The sequence below is a fragment of the Epinephelus fuscoguttatus genome, linkage group LG22 (genome assembly GCF_011397635.1).
Source record: "Epinephelus fuscoguttatus linkage group LG22, E.fuscoguttatus.final_Chr_v1".
NCBI classification, from domain to species: Eukaryota; Metazoa; Chordata; class Actinopteri; order Perciformes; family Serranidae; genus Epinephelus; species Epinephelus fuscoguttatus.
The window spans coordinates 19,423,168-19,439,367 of record NC_064773.1 but is presented as its reverse complement, the minus strand read 5'-3'; positions in this window follow the sequence as shown (position 1 = coordinate 19,439,367).

Here is a 16,200-nt window from a genome sequence, read left to right as displayed (position 1 = left end):
AAAACTGGACTTTCATCCAGGAGGCCACAGTGTACCTTGTGAAACCAAAAGTAAGTGCTGTTTTAATGTCATGTGAAGCAATTTGCCTACAGTTGTTGCACACTGATGTCACTCCAACACATTTTCACTCCGACCTCATCACATATTGACATTTGGTCATGGACTCTCCACGTCCAAATACGATCTGAAAGGTACCCTGGGTGTGCTGGTTTTTGACATTCTGGGAAGCGGGGTCACGTTATACCTGTTCCATGCATCGTCTTCTTTCAAAATGCACTTCTGTTTTCACAGGATTGTTTACATACAGTCTCTTTTAAAATAAATGCACTATGTCAGTACACCGTGAATTGACGTTTTTGTTTTTTTCTTCCAACAACAAACACACGTGGTTGGGTTTAGGAAAAAATAACAGGGTTTGGCAGAATCTTATGTGACATGAACACCGCTCTGCCAGGTAAAAGTCTGTGTTTGTTGGACCCATACACCACCCCTTCTGTCCACCCTACTAGGACTTTTGCCACCATAACTTTCGTTCTTATCCCACCACACGCTGCTGAGTGCTGTTAAACTATGATAGCGACTGGTTGCGTATCAAAGGACGGCTTTTTTCATAAGCGTCTGATGTTGCAAGTCACTTTCCAAGCGCAGGATTTCAACGACTTCGGAGCTAGACCAGGTTGGTCACTCATATGACCCATTTTCTTGGCTCTACCTAACAAAACTTGCTAAAGGGCAGCCTGTGTGTTACTTGAGGACCTGGAGGGGTGAGACAGTTTGTTGGTATTAGGTATTTTCATGCTGTGTAATGTGTAATATGTTAATTTTGTTTAGGTATTTTAGATCAACACACTGATCACTGATCTAATACTGACCTTTGGCCTTCTTACTCGAAATTGGATTTCGACAACTTCAGAGTTAGACTGGGTTGGTCAGTCATGTGACCTAGTTTCTTGACTCTACTTAACAAAACATACTGATTTTAACCCAAAACTTGATCTTTTTTCTAAACCTTACCAAATTTTTGTTGCTTAAACCTTGACGTTGTGACGGTTCCACAACATTAACCACGTTTTACAATCTATTCAGCCGCGTGCCACATAGACACATTAAAAGGTGGCCTGTGCGTCACTTTAAGATGCAGAGGGGCGTGACAATTTGTCGGTAGAAGGTATTTTCATGCTGCATAATGTGTATCACGTTAATTTTGTTGGAAGTATTTCAGAGTAAGGTTGACGGTCGAATCCTGGTTGACCGTCAACCTCCTCAAGTAAAACTTTCTTCCCCACTATGTTGCAAACTTTTAAAAAGGCCTTTCCCCCCGCTATGTAATAATGTAGATCAAATCCTCAAACATACCCCTCCACTGCAAGCTGAAAATAGACTTAATTAAAACAAGATCTGAGGTTGCAGCTGCATAAATTATAATTTTACATCTTCTCATCCACTACCTCTTACATCTGACACAGCTGTGTAAACAGCCTCTATGCTTTGGGAAAGTTGAACTCAATTTAGCACTTTATCACGTCAAAGCTAAATATTGTTCCATGGTTTTAGTGTCGCACTTTAGTATAGACAACACTTAAATCCTAAAATGACAAATTCTGATTATGTAAAATCATCCCATGGATTTATTGCCCTTACTGTGCACTGCACAAGATTCCTAGGAAACATTTTCCAAATATAGTTTTTACTTCAAAAACTGTACAGTTTGTTATGTTTGTGATAGCTCACAGAAGCTTGTTACATTTGCAAATGATTATGACTACTTTTTTCGAGAAGCTTAGTTTGTGTTTGTGAATGTGTGCTAAACACAGGTCATTGATGTCTGGAAAATATAAGCATGACATGTGAGATAATGTCAACAATAAATCACATTGGTTCCCCAGGGCAATGACACACTGCAAAATATTAGCCAGATAAAGAGAGCGATCTGAGTTTTGTCTGTTATTAGTAGGCAAGTTCTTGTGTTGTGTTTGTACATGATCTGTGATTATGGTGACACCTGGTCGTTCTGATTTTATGTGTCCTGTAATTTCAGCCCAGCAGAAGTCAACACAGATGAATCATAACCAACTTGTTGAGGCAAAAGAGCTGTATCAAAGCTTGAGCGAGCAGTGTGGCTTCGAGAAGAGACTGGGGTTGGAAAATGGGTCAAAACCAAAGCAGATAATGGTTTGTGTGAAGTAAAGTATAATGTTAAAGTACTGGTAATAGTCAGTTTAATAGTAAAAGTAGGTAGCAAGGCTCCTATTATGTTACTTTGAAATGGCAGCCAGCATAAAGTGCTTTTCAAAATAAAATCTTTTCCACAGCTAAAACCAAGGACAATGACAGCCTGTCTTTGGGAGACAAGATTTTGGTAAGACCAGATGGCGCATGGCAAAATTTAATATAATAACTAGGAGGCTGAGTGTATAAATTCTAAATGCACGTAATAAAATCAATTAAAAAATCAGCAGACAACCAGAGAGGAGCAGCATAGTTCAGGCACTAAGTAAAGAAATAAACAACCCCGAGAACTTGGCATGACTTGCTAAAATAAACCATGATTGACCTGTTGAAGGCCTCTCAATAATATTAAGGAAAAATATGCAATTTCAGCAATAATTTACCTCATCTGGAGGAAAACAAGGCCGCACAACTGTTCAGCCAGACTACATAATCAGGGCTGCCCCTGACCAAATTGGGGCCCTAAGCGAAATTTTATTTGGAGGCCCCCATCCCAAATGTATCATAGGTACAAAATGACTGTACAACAACTTGCCATTTAACTTGACAACCTTTACTGGCAATAACAAATGTACTGTAGATACAGTAGTTCGGCTGTATGAGTCAAATAAAATAAAAAATTCAACCTGAAATTAATAAATAAATAAATAAATATTAAATAAAAATAACTTCAAACTGAAATAAATAAATAAACAAATCTCAGTCACAAATAGCCATCAATTACTCATCAAAAGAAATTAACTTCCACCACCTCAATCCCCCACCCTTGATTAAACACTGAAAATAAAATAAAAGAGGGAGACAGGTTTTTCCTATTTAATCTTATTTTGTTATATTTCTCCCTCTCCCCTCTCTGGAGGCGTCCGATCTCCCTCAGCCCTCCGCCTCTCCCACCTTAATTAAACACTGAAAACAGAAATAAAATACAGAGACATTCTTTTCTATTTTCATCTTATTTAGCTATATTTCTCCCTCTCCCCTGTCTGGGAGCATCCGACCTCCTGGTCCACACATACCCCCGAGGCTCGGGTCTCCCCCTCCGAGGAGAACACCTGCCCTCCCGTCCCCGCACATACTCCTGAGGCTCTTTTGGATGACATGTCGACAACTCTTCACCTGCTGCAGCTCTGCAAGTGTCTGCCGGCGCACCCCTCTTATTGTTAAGATGTCGAGTGCTGTCAATCATTGCAGCGACGCATGGGCGGTCAGGTCTCTTCTCTCCTTCCTCGAGCTGACTCTACGCGCGCCTCACGGTAGTGCATGTGCGCATCCATTGCGCATATGCGCAAATGCGTCCCCTCGCGCAAAATGTGGCCCCCCATGGAAGATGAGGCCCTACGCACAGCGCGTGTTCTGCGTTTAGGGAGGGGTGCCCCTGTACATAATGGTTTCTAAATGCACCAGCATGGAAAATATACAGTACTGGAATAACTGTTTGTCTCATGAGTTTTTAGTTCCCCAATTAAAGCGCAAAGATGAACTGAAACAACAAAACAATCACGGACCCAGCATTGAACCCTGAGGAACACCATGCAACTGTTGGCCAAACAAAACAGTTCTATAACACAGAGTTGTTCTGTGTATCATTTGTGTTGCTGACAGCTTTGTCAACACTTACACTGTAAAGCTTAACATGAGCGGAACAGTCGCAGTAGCTATAGTCCTCTATGTGTGCACACAGGATACATTCAGGCACAGTACTGAGTGTCTCCTGTGTTTTGGAGGCGTTCAGAGCCCAACATGCAGTCACTGGAGTTTGTTCTTTTCTCTGTCTCCTCCATTTGTCAATCAATGACAGTGGTGTCTGAGAAGTCTTGTGATGTGGAAGGACAGATTAGCAGCTATGGTATGCAGTTTTGGACAGTGCTGGTCTTCACATGACCTTCTCCTTTGTAAGAAGAGGAAGAGCAGGAGGTCTCAGTCCTGTCAATAAGCCTTGGTTAACATCAAGAAGGATGAATTATACTTTTACACTAGTGATTATTTAGTCATGGTCACAAAAGAGCAAAGTAAGAATTCTTCATCTGTTATCTCTATCAGTAGTAAATTTTATTTTGATTAGCAGTACTAATGGGGATTGTGGGAGAAGTATAACGTACTTCAAAGACATTTTAAAAATGGTAAAATGGAATGAATCGATAATATAGTGAAAAGAATTCTCCGTCCATATGTTGCAATATATTTAATGCTCTCCCAGACCAGCCCGTCTACAACGCTGCTTCCATTCAAAGGTACATTATTACGACCTCCTTCATCGTCACCATGTTTGTTGTTGTCAGAAATTGTTGATTCTGCTCTCTAGTGCCATCTAGTGGGTGTATCTATGCCAACATTAACAAAGCATGGAAAACTACGAGCACTGACTGAATTAATATGCGATTTAGGAGCCGTACACATGTTGCATCTTTAACCACCTGGAAAACCCAAGATCGGGCACTGGACGCAAGTCTTGCGCCCACTCTGTGCCAAGATTCAAGGTTGTGTCTGAGGTTGCTAAGTGACCATAACCAGCACTGTATCACAGACTTCTTACTAGAAATCCTGAGTGCATAGTTGATCTTCCAAGTGTTGTTCTGTAAGTGTGCACTGGGCCAAAATATAGTCCGGTCGACAGATGTAAAACTCTGAGTAGTCCTTTATTAAAATAATCAACTTCTCCTCCATATTTTTCACAGACTGATATTTACAGAAGAAGGGAGAGATATCTGTCAGCTGTCATTGGTTGTTCCTAGTCACATGACATGCGGTGTGCGCTGCTCTGTTCCAAAAGTTGAACTCTATTTATCTCAGGGTGTAGCCATCGCGCCATCAAAAACAGGTCATCGGTAATGTGTGCTCGTCACAGCGGTGCCACTCTGGCATTTGAGCATACCTGTTGCATGTCTACATTGAAAACAATCAATTTGAGGGTGCAAAAGTGTGACAGGTGTACGGCCCCTTCAGCAAACAACTGAAATGTGTGTTGGAGACTGGCCAGTGTCTGTAACCTGGGTTGAAGGTTTCTAAAAGCCAAGAAATACTTAGGTTCATATTAGGCCCTTCGTATTCTGCTGCAGTTCTCCAGGCATCCAAAACATTCAGTAGGAGTTACTATTGCAATAAGAAAAACATGATCCCTCACTGGCTTCCCACCAATGAATACTGCCAGTAGTTTTTGCCTGGGTTTAAGATTGAAAGGCTTATAAAGAGGCTTAAGGGTTTGGATCGCTGTTTTGCAAGGTAACTTTTCTTATCCAAACACATCCCAGTCTCATAATTTATAACATTTGATGTTATAAAAGAATTCAGCTCATTCTTTGGGTTACCAAGACCCCAGTTTATTGTATTTATTCTCTCTCTGGCACTTAACATTTATGTGGAGTTCAATATTTTAAATTTGTGTATCAGTCACTTTCCACTTGTCAAACAAAAGTGACCTCACTGTACATCTGTTGCACCACACCGGCTCAAACAACTGGTTTAGGTTTGTGTCTCTTTAATGGGTCACAAGGTCTCTTCTGCTGGATCTTTGCTGTGACACAACTGATATTTTGTCATTAGCGAAATTCAGTTTACTCTCTGGAGGGGCCAAGTTGAAGATTTCCATTTCGTGGCCGATCCCTGCCATGGACAGGACCATTACATCAGAAAAAGGGTGGAAACACTGGAACCAGATATTTAGCACACTGGAGTATTTATTGGCACTTGAGATGCAGCAAGTTTAGGATCCTTCAGGTGATTGAAACTATGTCAACTTAAACGTAAGACAATTCAGAGCCAGAGAACACATGTGTATGGATAGACTGTAGCCTGCAGCTCATGGCTACAGTAAGAGATCTTGCTTAATTCCTTGGACATTCCCTTAGCAACACATACATTTAGCCTGTATGTGACGAAAACATACATACACAGAAATAAAAGTAGTTTTGGATACATTTGGAAGAACACTAAATTGACTCAGTATGGGTTGTGGGATGAAAAATCTCAAGGTATTGGAAACATTTTTTCAGATCTAATTTAAAACAATCCACCCCTGATATTCTCCATACAGACTCCACTGCCTAAAGAACACATCATCCACTGCAGCGGAGCAGAGGGGGCAAAGATTCCTCCGTCAAAGCAATTAGGCTTGGAAGAAACTGCCAAAATGTTACTTTCACTTTTTCCAGGATGCTGTCGTGTGGGTTTGCTCTTAATGCAGCAGTGTTATAAAGTTATATGGAGTGACAGGACATTAGGGTTCACACTGTCTTTGGGGCAGAGTTGCAGAAATAACCAGACTGTTTGAGTTAACGGACAGAGCCAGGTAAACCTCTGACAGCTGTGCAAATCACGCAAACTGGCAAACATAGGACTGGAGTATGCTTGAAATGAACTAGCTCAGAGAGGAGAGGTTAAGAGCTTGCATACTTTCGCACCTACGCATAACTGGGGAATTGCTGCATGAAGTTATAAGATTGTCAGTTTTTGTTAAGTAACAGAAATTGGCGGATGCAGCCCTCCTAGATCCTGGCGTCGCAAAGGTGTAGGAAAGAGGTTTCAGATGCTGTTTATAAGGCAAACACTTGAAGTACACACTTTAAGGTCTTTTCCACTTCCTTCACCACTTGTATACTTAAGCTCTTTGTCATTTCACATATGGCTGACACTGCACATTAAAGAGTGGTGGGTTGATTCTCGGTGGGCAGCACAGTCGCCAGAACATCGTATCATATCAACATTTCTAATGTGATGTAGACGGGATGGTGGATGGTGTTACACCCAGACGAGACTCCTGCCAAGCTGCACACAACTGCAGACCACTGATCAGGACCAGCAAACAAAAACAAAACTTACTGTTTCTTTTTTGTTTTGTTTTGTTTTGTTTTTTTTAAATCTAGACATCACTGAGTTTCCTGCTGGGATAGTGCCATGAAAAGTGTTTGTTTTTAACAGATAATGAGGTGGATTTGACCAAGACATTGTTGCATTTTCTGTTAGGATATTGTCACGAAGAGCAGTTGTTTTTTTTAACCAATAAAACAGTTATGTGAGTGAGTTATCGCTGACTTTCCTGCTGGGATAGTGCCACGAAAAGAGGTTGTTTTTTACTGAAACATTGCTGTGTTCATTAGTGAACTGCTACCACTTGCCATCTACATGTTAGCATTGCTCACAGTATGCATTTGTGGAAAAGAGAATACAAATATGCTGAAAATCATTTACTACCTGGATGGACTCAGTTTTGGCGGAGTAAACAAATACACAGGCATCCTCTTATTTTGACAAGGAAGATGTAAGGGGGAGAAGAGACACAAGGACAAAGTAGCAACACAGAACAGGATGTGCAAATGTGTTTTTGTTGGATTCAGCTTTCTCTGCTGTCAAAGAAAGAAATCTCTATGGAAAATGTGTCTTTTCTTTTTCGTCTCATTTATGTTTACTTAGAAATGTTCCATCTTCTAGGCGTCTTATTCGCACAATTTATTTTCTGTTCTTTTGGGCACAACCTACAAAGAAAAGCCCAAAAAATTCCCTGCGCATGGAAGTCGTATTTCCATATTGATCCCAGAGTGTAAAGAGCATTTGAATCCAACACTTTTACCACATTTCTACTAATTAAAACTGCTGAGTGCTGTAGTCACATTAAGCAACAACACTGACATTCTTTCAGCATCTTTAAGCAATTAAGGGTTTGGCCTAATGGCTCAAAGACAAAGCCATTTATTTTCAGAAAATCTGATTCATTAAAAAATCCACTTGTTCTCTATGTGGAATATTAAATGACGAGATGCAGCCAAAGAAAGCCCCTGTTTTTACGTATTTAAAACCACAGTTAAAAACCATACAACTTTACTATCGGATGACATGTTTGCCAAAAGAGTCATAAAAACTTGTTTGTTTTTCTGACAGTCATAAATCCCAAGGTGATCACCTCGTCCTTGACATGCTTTCTGTCATGTTGCAAACTCTATTGTTGTCTCAAAGTTCAAGCTTCCAGCCACTGACAGTTTAATACAAAGTCCCACAGGCAGCCAAACTTTCTATGCAAATGAGTTTAACATGAATACACCTCTATTTCCTTCCAGCCTCTGAAAACATGGGGCTTCCTTGGATTAATGTTTGCTTGGCAGGGGGAATTTCCGGTGCTGGATAACTCGTCGTGGTGACCTCACTCTGCACTCCCCATAGAGAGAACAGCTATGCATCCTCTGGGTTAATGTGAGTTTAATTTAAGCTGTTGTCTGCACAGGTTGGATTTTGACCATCAGGTTGGTGGGAAACGTCTGGAGGTCATTTTAAAGAAGAAGGATGAGTGAAACTGAGTGTAGGTAATATTCAGCAACAGTAGAGAAGTTCCCAGGGGAGAGTTAGTAAGCATTTAATCTTCTCCACCCCAAATACTCCCCAAAGTTGTTGCAATTAATATGAGCTTGTTCTTGTTCGGCATAGTTTTATCCCCTTAGATCCTCAGAGAGAGAATCCATCTGAACAGGGAGACAACGTAACCATTCTCCGTCTTGTTATCTTATCACATTAGGGAGAAGAGCTATGCTGTAACGATGATAACTCTGAAATGGGATACGGCCATTAGGGGCAAGAAAGAGCTTGATGATAAAATGGTTGACCTGACAGTTTTTAGCCATTAGCCATTTAGCCACTGTCAGTTGAGTCAGCCTGACAGAGGGGAGTAAGGGCTTTAGCCACTGATTTGTTTGTGTGAACTGAGTGATAGATGACACTGGAAAGACATTAGCTGCTGCATATATATGAAAAAGATTTCATGATGAGGGACACTGTTGTTTATAAAATGCTTCAAGCACTAATCATCAATATCCTCTAAAAGGCCTCAATGTCAAATTCAGAGCATATGAGCTATCTGGACACAGATCTCAACATGGAGCTGGCTGAGTGGTGGCTAGTGGCTAACAGTGCTAACTCAAGTAACGGTGCTAATCAATGGCAACAGTGCTGACAGAGCTAACAGTGTTTACCATGGGCGAACTGGAGTGTGGGCCCTATGCTTCTGCTATATGAGTGCAGTGTAAAGCAGCAGCAATGAGCCACAACAAACCACAGAGAAGCTCGGATTACAACACACAGAGAGGGAGTATGACTTCATTCTGTGCTCAGGACGCCATTACTCCACCGTATCTTTACATAGCAACTTGGGGTTTGCTGCTAATGCTATGAATGTTCCATACAGAACCTTTCAAGCAGTATTCACTGACTTTTGTTTTTAATTTGGACAAACAGAACTGGTTGTGAATGCAACATTGAAGAATTAACAACGTATAAGCTGATATGGCGAACATTAGAGAATAGCTGTCTGTTACACCAGCAGACATGGAGCAACATTTGCACTCAGTTGGAATCATATGTCAGGCCACCTGATGAATGTAAGTGTAATACTAACTTTCCTTTTTGCTCAGCTTTGGTCTCCACCAACTCATAAAGTGCTCCGACACACCAAGTGACCGACGGTAGGCCAACTGTCAGCCGTCGGTCAATGATTATTGCCCTAGTTCTTGCAGTGTGTCCTGCACCAGCGGCATTAGCCAGCCCTTGCCTGCTTTTTTTCCCAGCTGATTCAGTATGTTGACTTGGTGGTGCAGATACTGGAGCCCGTCTGTGGGTGAAATCACTCTGCTCTAGATAATTATGTTAATAAGCATTGTGAATCATTTTTTGAATTTTCAAAGTATTCTAAAATGTGTTGGTTAATAGTAGAAGATAAACGTAAGTGAGGAAAGTAAACAAAATGGATAAAGTCAAGAGGGCGTGAGACTGAAACTGTGTGATAAGATATTTTTTTTAGCCGTAGGTATCCTTCCTTTTTTTAATGTTGGGTTGTGTTGTTAATGTGCAAACTGGCAAACTAGCATCTTGAATCTGTCCTCTCGGTCTTCTGGTTTCCCTTTTTGAATGATGAATACAGACTACCAGCGTTTTCACTGAGACAGAAGTGACGTGAGGTGTTGTCCTTAGTCACCACTAGTTCTTTGATGTGGGTTTGGTGTGTCTGGGCTTTAAAGGAAATATCTGACACTTTATCTGCTAAAGGTTTTACTATGTTCATCAGCTAGTTGCCTTCTGCTGTTTGGTTCCATGCAGGTAGGGTAGAGTTGGTTTTATTAAAACATATTTGATAAAACAACTAGCATTAGCATAGTATTGAGTCTAAGCCTTACACTTATTGTAAAGTGTGGGCTGTAAAATGAAAACAAGGAGCTAAAAGAGGCTAAAGTGTGTGTAGAGCTGAGGGGAACTACAGAGTTGGGTGATAATTCAGTGTGGGTTCATCTCTACAAATGACCATTTTCACTTTACATACAGTCATGAGATTAACTGCGGATGTCTACAGTTCAGTTGCTGACAGCAGTAATTGCCAAACCACTGTTTGTTATTTTTGAATGACCCACTCTACACATACCTGATGGTTTATTTATCTGGCAAAGTAAAACTAAAAATTCCAGTTTGTTGCACAACAGGAAGATGACTTACATTACAGTAAGATAGGATTCATTTATCAGGTGTGGTGCTCGGGCTCTCAAATTGTGACAGCAGCAGATGATAAAAAGTATCCAGACGGTCCCCTTTCCACCCTCCTGTTGGCCTGGATTAATGACAGTCATTACTCTGAACACACAGTTACAGTTAAGTCATTTTTTAGTCATTACAGCACAATGAACTGCAGGCCGACATGTTATGTTATTCCCTTCTATGACACCTATTTAGATGTATTTAATGTCTCCTTCTATTTATTCACTCTGCATCCAGCCTTCATTTGTCTTTGCGGTTTACTGTAGTTATGATCCTTTAATCCGACGTGACTCCCATAGAGATAGATTGTAGCTGACACACAGTTTATTATGTGATATGTAATTGATCCTGCAGATACAAAAACATATCATTGATTGTAATTTTGCTCATTTCTTTTGTCATGTTTTTTTCCCCGTCTTATTGCTCTTTTGTCTAGCCACAGACACATACCAGATGGCCTACACTCCTCAGGGTGATGCATAATTGCAAGGTTATTTGTATTAGAAATACATAGTGATTATTCAGCGTAAAATGACACTCAACATAAACTTTTAGTCCAGTCTTCCAGTATCTCTAATAGCGTCCCATCGAAGAAAAAGAGAGAAAGTGAGAAAGAAATTATGCAAAACAAATAAATCACCAAAAGCAAGAAGACAGATGAACAGTGAGAACATGATAGTGTGAAGGGAAAGACTGAGAAAATAAAGAAGAGTGAAAAAAAAACATGACATGATTTCCTCATTTAAAGAGTGATTTACACTCGTTTTCTTTGAAGTGAGCAATTACCTGCGGAGCGTGGACTCAATCAGTGCTGCAGACTTTAATGGGAGGGATTCAGCGTATGGTGCTTTGATTAAATAGGATTAAAGTTTATAGCCGCAGCAGATGGAGATATGGGGTCATCTGGTTTGTCTAAATAGCTGCATCTGTACGGCTGCGTTTGTGTGTACATGTGTTGTTCCAATGCGTTTCCAGTCTGTCGTGGATTGTGGCCAGGTAGAGAAGCATGGGACACAGGCTGGGAACTGTTCTCCTTGTCTGTCTGCATGTTTCTCTCTCACAAACAAAGAGGCAAAGACGACAGAGGTTAATTGACAAAACATGTACGTCTCAGATCAAATGGTGTCCCATTGCTGATACACTAAATAAAAAAAAAACCTCTCATCTCCCGGCCAGAGAAGAAAAGAGTTCTCAATTGATTTAGCATTGCACTCTCATGACACTGACTCAATGGACAGACTAAAATCATCAAAATCAATGCAGCAAAACTGGAGACATCAGCTTTTTCCCCTTTATTCCATTCTTCATTGTCAAAACCTGGTTTCTACATTACCCACAATGCAACCCTTTTGCTGACACTTTGGTCGGAGATTCGGGTATGTTATGCCAGTAGCAGCTAATGTAGCCTGAAGCTGCTAGCCTCGAGCAGAGATAAGGAGCGGGCTGGCTATGATCCACACGCCCAGAAGTTTTTCAGATTTTCAAACTTGTCATCAGCCCCAATCAATGCGGACTCAAGTGACATCACCAATTAATTGTGAACTAATTTTAGCTCACTAAACATGCCCTCGAAATTTACACTTAAAAAATATGTATGGGACATGCAGAAGGCCCCACCTCTTCTACATAGAAGCAAGATACGTAGGATTTATAGCGTGTTTACCCTCCTCTTGTTTTTTTGTGTCTCTTTGTAGTCATTATGTCTATGTCTGTTTGTCTTTTAGTGCTAATTTTGCATCTCGTACATATCTCGTTTACATCTCTTAGTGGTCATTTTGCATATCCTTGTAGTTGTTTTGTGTCTCTTAGTGGTTGTTTTTTGTCTCTTAGTGGTTATTTTGTTTCTCTTTGTAGTTGTTTTGTGTCTCATGTAGTTGTTTTACATCTCTTAGTGGTTATTTTGTGTCTCTTCATAGTTGTTTTGTGTCTCTTTGTGGTTGTTTTCAGTCTCTTTGTAGTTGTTTTGTGTCTCTTTGTGGTTGTTTTCTGTCTCCTTGTAGTTGTTTTGCATCTTTTAGTGGTTGTTTTTGTCTCTTAGTGGTCATTTTGTGTCTCTTTGTAGTTGTTTTGTGTCTCTTTGTGGTTATTTTGTGTCTCTTTGTAGTTGTTTTGCGTTTCTTAGTGGTTATTTTGTGTCTCTTTGTAGTTGTTTTGCGTCTCATGTAGTTGTTTTACATCTCTTTGTGGTTATTTTGTGTCTCTTAGTAGTTGTTTTGCATCTCTTAGTGGTTGTTTTCAGTCTCTTTGTAGTTGTTTTGTGTCTCTTAGTGGTTGTTTTGTGTCTCATGTAGTTGTTTTACATGTCTTTGTGGTTATTTTGTGTCTCTTTGTAGTTGTTTTTTGTCTCTTAGTGGTTATTTTGTGTCTCTTTGTAGTTGTTTTGCGTCTCATGTAGTTGTTTTACATCTCTTTGTGGTTATTTTGTGTCTCTTAGTAGTTGTTTTGCATCTCTTAGTGGTTGTTTTCAGTCTCTTTGTAGTTGTTTTGTGTCTCTTAGTGGTTGTTTTGTGTCTCATGTAGTTGTTTTACATGTCTTTGTGGTTATTTTGTGTCTCTTTGTGGTTGTTTTCAGTCTCCTTGTAGTTGTTTTGCGTCTCTTAGTGGTTATTTTATGTCTCTTTGTGGTTGTTTTGTGTCTCCTTGTAGTTGTTTTGCGTCTCTTAGTGGTTATTTTATGTCTCTTTGTGGTTATTTTGTGTCTCTTTGTGGTTGTTTTCTGTCTCCTTGTAGTTGTTTTGCATCTCTTAGTGGTTATTTTGTGTCTCTTTGTGGTTGTTTTGTGTCTCCTTGTGGTTGTTTTGCTTCTCTTAGTGGTTGTTTTTGTCTCTCAGTGGTCATTTTGTGTCTCTTTGTAGTTGTTTTGTGTCTCTTTGTGGTCATTTTGAGTCTCTTTCTAGTCAGTTCATGTCTCTTTGAGTGACATTTTGCAGGTAAAGGCCAGAGCGGCCCCTGACACTTTGCACCCCTGGGCCTGTGCCAGGTAGGCCTGTTCAGTAATCCATCCCTGAGCCTATAGTGGATTTTTACAGCTTTTTTTTGTGATGAAATGAGCTACCTGCTACATCTGGAAACACTGCCACTTCTGACATCAAACTTATACACTCCGTTTGTACACTAGAGACGAAATCAGTGAAGAAGAGTACTTTTTTTCCAGCAGGATTTGGGGCAGGAAAGCATTGCAGCCACCATTTGCAACATGTTTTCCCTGTGGCGAGGGGTGGATATGGAGGAAATGCAATCTTAGCCTAATTAGAAGGCAGTTTTTCATGTTTACATTACATAACTGTCAACCTGTCTCCAAAGTATACAATTAAAATAAATTATAATGGCATTTAGATGGATTTCCTACCTCCCAGGGAGCCATTGGTTTCCATTCATTTAGACTTCATTAGCAACTTGTAGAGACTTGAAACTTCAGAGTCTGCAAGCTTTGTTTTTTGATGTTATCTAGCATAGATAGTGTTTTTTTTTGAAGATACCACAAAGGATAAAGATGCCCTAAAACTACCTTTCTCAACAAAATTAGACACGTACACGCACTGAGCTCTCATCAGAGATTTATTTAGACATTTATGTAGTACACAGAGGCTATAAACATGTCTGAAAGGGATGCATTGGGTTCAAAAGTCAACCTGGCTCTTTGAAGAATGTGTCTGAAGCATTTTAACAAGGTGCACATCCTTCATCTCCCCGCTGGCACCACAGCTGGCCTGGCACACAACGTTCATCCATGGGTATGAACGTACACACACTCGGGCACACGCATGAAGTTAGGTTTGATAGAGGAAGTGCATAATGCAGCTTACATGGATGTTAGTTTGTGCCTATCTTGTAAAGAGTGTCCCGGTATGCATGCATACTTTTGCACACGTGTGTGTACAGTAGGCGCTAGCATGTTTAAATGTGGAGGCTTACTGTACGTCCAATGTCCACTGCTAAACAGACAGGTTGACTGTTTTATGGCTTTAGCAGCAAAGCGCCTCAGGTCTCCAACCCAGCTCCTCCCTTCATACTTAAAACAGTTGTTCTGGTGTAAGTGCCCTCAAGCTGTTTGAAGTGTTTGGCAGTAAACAATCTATTTAAGCCAGTGCAGAGTGGTGGTCCTAATATGGAGCTGTTTGACTCAGTGTTGATCCAGAGAAGAGAGGAGAAGAGAAGGACAGAGTGAGCAGCAGTATGTTGATTAGCTGGGATTACTGTCCTCTGGCTCCACAAAATTACACAGAATGCCCCTTACTAGTAGATGAAACTATTTGTGTGGGAGCTGTTTTGTGTCAGAGAGGCCAACTGGTTTGTATTAGCAACAAGTGGTAGAGAGTGTTGAGCCACTGTGGGAATCTTCACTGCTTCAGAAGTAAATATAGCGATGTACTACAGTGAAAAACAATTAGACATAATTTAAAGACACCAGGACACTGGAGGCTCAAACATGATTTATCACAGAAAGTCAAAGAAATCAGACAGCATGAAAGTGATGTGTCTGAAGTCTCGTGTTATGCAGCAGAGTTACGAGAAGTTTTTTTTTTTTTTTTTAAGATGAATGGAACAATTCACTGCCTTCTCTTAAATATAATGGAACTAGAAGGCACTCAGCTTATGGTGCTCAAAGTGCCAAAAAAGTACAACTGAAAAACTCAACAGCAATGTCTCCTTCCAGAAATCATGACTCAGTCACTCAAGATAATACACAGACCTTGTTGTGAACAGTCACAAGCATGAGTCTCTTGTTCATGAGTAGATGCACGCTTCCTTCTTCTCTATGGCCGATATCTCCAACACTCCACAACTAACGCATTTATTTTGAAAGCGAATATATATAAACAGTAAATATCCTGAGAAAACAGAAGTGTATTTTGAAAAAAGACAATGCATGTAACATGCAGAACTTGACACGGTGTCCCAGAACGTCAACAAGCGACACACCCAGGGTACCTTTCATGTTGTATCAGGACATGGAAAGTCCATGACCAAATATGTGACGAGGTCAGAGTGAGAATGTGTTGTGAAAGCACATCTTTTTGTATGTCTTATGGCATGTGTTATAGTGAAACCAACCAACTTTGCCAAATAAATGGCTTTTGAATTTGGAACATGGTCTGCCACTAGAGTTACGATAAAATAAAAATGATGTCCTCCTGGTGGTGCTAGAGAAAAGGCAGGGGGGCACCAAAGTCACTAAGATTCATCCTCTGGTAACCATGAATGCCCTTACAAAGTATCATCCATTTGGTAGTTACTTAGATATTTCAGTTTAGACCAAGGTGGAAAGTGCTGCTAGTAGGGCTGCCCCCCCCCGACTAAGAATATTTTTAGTCGACCAATAGTCATCATTTAGGGCCTTTAGTTGACTAGTTTCCTGCATATTTACAATATTAATGTAATTATTAAATGATATATTTTGGGTGGGGCAACACAATGGTTTGAGTTCAAGGTGTGAGAAAGAATAGTATCAGTAACATTGTTGACACT